General features: G+C 39.6%; 1 non-coding gene across 1 annotated transcript; it reads left to right on the forward strand.

The window, feature by feature from the left end:
- The first annotated feature begins 3,275 nt into the window (after window positions 1-3,275).
- On the forward strand, window positions 3,276-3,383 carry LOC112804544 (small nucleolar RNA R71). The gene has a single exon (XR_003203156.1). It is a non-coding gene; the product is annotated as a small nucleolar RNA R71 (small nucleolar RNA).
- The last annotated feature ends 752 nt before the right edge of the window (window positions 3,384-4,135 follow it).

The following is a 4,135-nucleotide window of genomic DNA, read 5'->3' on the forward strand; positions in this document are numbered from 1 at the left end:
CCAACATGGGACAACTAAGGGTGGAGCACCAAGAACACTCTGTTCTCCTCCATGAAATTAGAGAAGATCAAAGAATCATGAGAGAGGAGCAACAAAGACAAGGAAGAGATATTGAGGAGCTCAAGCACTCCATAGGATCTTCAAGAGGAAGAACAAGCCGCCATCACTAAGGTGGACCCGTTCTTTAATTTCCTTGTTCTTTATTTTTCTGTTTTTCAAAAATTATGCTTATGTTTATTTATGTTTGTGTCTTGTGGTCATTAGTGTCTTAGTGTCTATGCCTTAAAGTTATGAATGTCCTATGAATCCATCACCTCTCTTAAAAAAATGTTCTTAATTGAAAAAGAGAAGAATTGCATGAATTTTGAATTTTATAACAGTTTAATTATCTTGATGTGGTGGCAATATTTTTGTTTTCTGAATGTATGCTTAAACAGTGCATATGTCTTTTGAATTTGTGGTTCATGAATATTGGCTCTTGAAAGAATGATGAAAACGGAGACATGTTACTGAGGATCTGAAAAATCATAAAAATGATTCTTGAACAAGAAAAAGCAGTGAATACAAAAAAAAATAATATTCGAAAAGAAACGAAAGAAAAAGAGAGAAAAAGAAAGAAATAAAGTTGTGATCCAAGGCAAAAAGAGTGTGCTTAAGAACCCTGGACACCTCTAATTGGGGACTCTAGCAAAGCTGAGTCACAATCTGAAAGGGTTCACCCAATTATGTGTCTGTGGCATGTATGTATCCGGTGGTAATACTGGAAGACAGAGTGCTTTGGGCCACGGCCAAGACTCAATAAGTAGCTGTGTTCAAGAATCATCATACTTAACTAGGAGAATCAATGACACTATCTGGATTCTGAGTTCCTAAAGAAGCCAATCATTCTGAATTTCAAAGGATAGAGTGAGATGCCAAAACTGTTTAGAGGCAAAAAGCTAAAAGCCCCGCTCATCTAATTAATACTGATCTTCATAGATGTTTTTGGAATTCATTGCATATTCTCTTCTTTTATCTTGTTTGATTTTCAGTTGCTTGAGGACAAGCAACAATTTAAGTTTGGTGTTGTGATGAACGGATAATTTGTACGCTTTTTGGCATTGTTTTTAGTATGTTTTTAGTATGATCTAGTTAGTTTTTAGTATATTTTTATTAGTTTTTAGTTAAAATTCACTTTTCTGGACTTTACTATGAGTTTGTGTGTTTTTCTGTGATTTCAGGTATTTTCTGGCTAAAATTGAGGGACCTGAGCAAAAATCTGATTCAGAGACTAAAAAGGACTGCAGATGCTGTTGGATTCTGACCTCCCTGCACTCGAAGTGGATTTTCTAGAGCTACAGAAGCCCAATTGGCGCGCTCTCAACGGCGTTGGAAAGTAGACATCCTGGGCTTTCCAGAAATATATGATAGTCCATACTTTGCCCAAGATTTGATGGCCCAAACCGGCGTTCAAAGTCACCCTCAGAATTCCCAGCGTTAAACGCTGGAACTGGCACAAGAATGGGAGTTAAACGCCCAAACTGGCATAAAAGCTGGCGTTTAACTCCAAGAAGAGTCTCTACACGAAAATTCTTCAATGCTCAGCACAAGCACACACCAAGTGGGCCCGGAAGTGGATTTTTATGTCATTTACTCATCTCTGTAAACCCTAGGCTACTAGTTCCCTATAAATAGGACCTTTTACTATTGTATTTTCATCTTCGGACATCTAGTTCTTAGATCATTGGGAAGCTGGCCTCACGGCCATGCCTAGACCTTGTTCTTATGTATTTTCAACGGTGGAGTTTCTACACACCATAGATTAAGGTGTGGAGCTCTGCTGTACCTCGAGTATTAATGCAATTACTATTGTTCTTCTATTCAATTCCGCTTGTTCTTGTTCCAAGATATCACTTGTTCTTCAACTTGATAAATGTGATGATCCGTGACACTCATCATCATTCTCACCTATGAACGTGTGCCTGACAACCACCTCCGTTCTACCTTAGATTGGGTGAATATCTCTTGGATTCCTGATACACGATGCATGGTTGATCGCCTGACAACCGAGTGCTCGCCTGACAACCGAGCCAGCCATTCCGTGAGATCAGAGTCTTCGTGGTATAGGCTAGAACTGATGGCGGCATTCAAGAGAATTCGGAAGGTCTAACCTTGTCTGTGGTATTCTGAGTAGGATTCAATGATTGAATGACTGTGACGAGCTTCAAACTCCTGAAGGCGGGGCGTTAGTGACAGACGCAAAAGAATCACTGGATTCTATTCCGGCCTGATTGAGAACTGACAGATGGATAGCCGTGCCGTGACAGGGTGCGTTGAACATTTCCACTGAGAGGATGGGAGGTAGCCACTGACAACGGTGAAACCCTTGCATAAGCTTGCCATGGAAAGGAGTAAGAAGGATTGGATGAAGACAGTAGGAAAGCAGAGAGACGGAAGGGACAAGCATCTTCATACGCTTATCTGAAATTCCTACCAATGAATTACATAAGTAGCTCTATCTTTATCTTTATGTTTTATTCGTATATCATCATTCATGTCCATTTGAGTCTGCCTGACTAAGATTTACAAGGTGACCATAGCTTGCTTCATACCAACAATCTCTGTGGGATCGACCCTTACTCGCGTAAGGTTTATTACTTGGACGACCCAGTACACTTGCTGGTTAGTTGTGCGAAGTTGTGTTTATGCCATGGTATTGAACACCAAGTTTTTGGATTCATCACCGGGGATTATTTGTGTTGTGAAAAGTATTGATCACAATTTCGTGCACCACTGAGCCTATTTCTTCCACCATTATTAAAGCCTTGTTGAGGCTTTTATTGATCCTTCCATGAGAAATTTGGATGATTTCTCTATGAAGAATTATAGGTGTTTCCATAAGGTTCACCCATGTAATTTACCTCTGCCATTGTAGGGTTCTCAGGATCTTAAGCTTCTTCTTCAGAAGAGGCCTCTTTAGTACTGTTGAATGCATTTTGCCATCCATTCAGACTTTGAGAAATCATGTTGACTTGCTGAGTCAACATTTTGTTCTGAGCCAATATGGCATTCAGAGCATCAATTTCAAGAACTCCCTTCCTCTGAGGCGTCCCATTATTCATGGAATTCCTCTCAGAAGTGTACATGAACTGGTTATTTGCAACCATGTCAATAAGTTCTTGAGCTTCTGTAGGCGTTTGCTTTAGGTGAATGGATCCACCTGCAGAATGGTCCAATGACATCTTGGAGAACTCAGATAGACCATAATAGAATATATCCAGAATGGTCCACTCTGAAAGCATGTTAGAAGGACACCTTTTGGTCATCTGTTTGTATCTTTTCCAAGCTTCATAGAGGGATTCACCATCTTTTTGTTTGAAAGTCTGAACATCCACTCTAAGCTTGCTCAGCTTTTGAGGAGGAAAGAACTTAGCCAAGAAGGCCGTGACCAGCTTATCCCAAGAATCTAGGCTATCTTTAGGTTGTGAGTCCAACCATGTTCTAGCTCTGTCTCTTACAGCAAAAGGAAAAAGCATGAGTCTGTAGACTTCAGGATCTACTCCATTAATCTTAACAGCCTCACAGATCTGCAAGAACTCAGTTAAAAACTGGTAGCGATCTTCTGATGGAAGTCCATGGAACTTGCAGTTTTGTTGCAGTAGAGCAACTAGTTGAGGTTTCAGCTCAAAATTGTTTGCTCCAATGGCAGGGATTGAGATGCTTCTTCCATCAAATTTGGAAGTAGGTGTAGTATAGTCACCAAGCATCCTCCTTGCATTATTATTTTCGGCTGCCATCTCCTCTCCCTTTTCGAAAATTTCTATAAGGTTGTCTCTGGATTGTTGTAATTTAGATTCTCTTAGTTTCCTCTTCAGAGTCCTTTCATGTTTAACATCTGCTTCAACAAGAATATTCTTGTCCTTGCTCCTGCTCATATGAAAAAGAAGGGAACAGAAAATAATAATAGAGATCCTCTTTACCACAGTAGAGAGATTCCTTTATGTTAGTAGACGAAAAAGGGAATGTAAGAAGGAAAAGGTAAGAATCCAAACACAAGGGTGAAGATAGGTTCAGATTCTTGAGATGAAGAGAAGTGTTAGTAAATAAATAAATAAGTAGAATAGGATGAGAGAAGGAGAAATTCGAAAATAAATTT

This window comes from Arachis hypogaea, chromosome 5 (assembly GCF_003086295.3).
Source record: "Arachis hypogaea cultivar Tifrunner chromosome 5, arahy.Tifrunner.gnm2.J5K5, whole genome shotgun sequence".
NCBI lineage: Eukaryota > Viridiplantae > Streptophyta > Magnoliopsida > Fabales > Fabaceae > Arachis > Arachis hypogaea.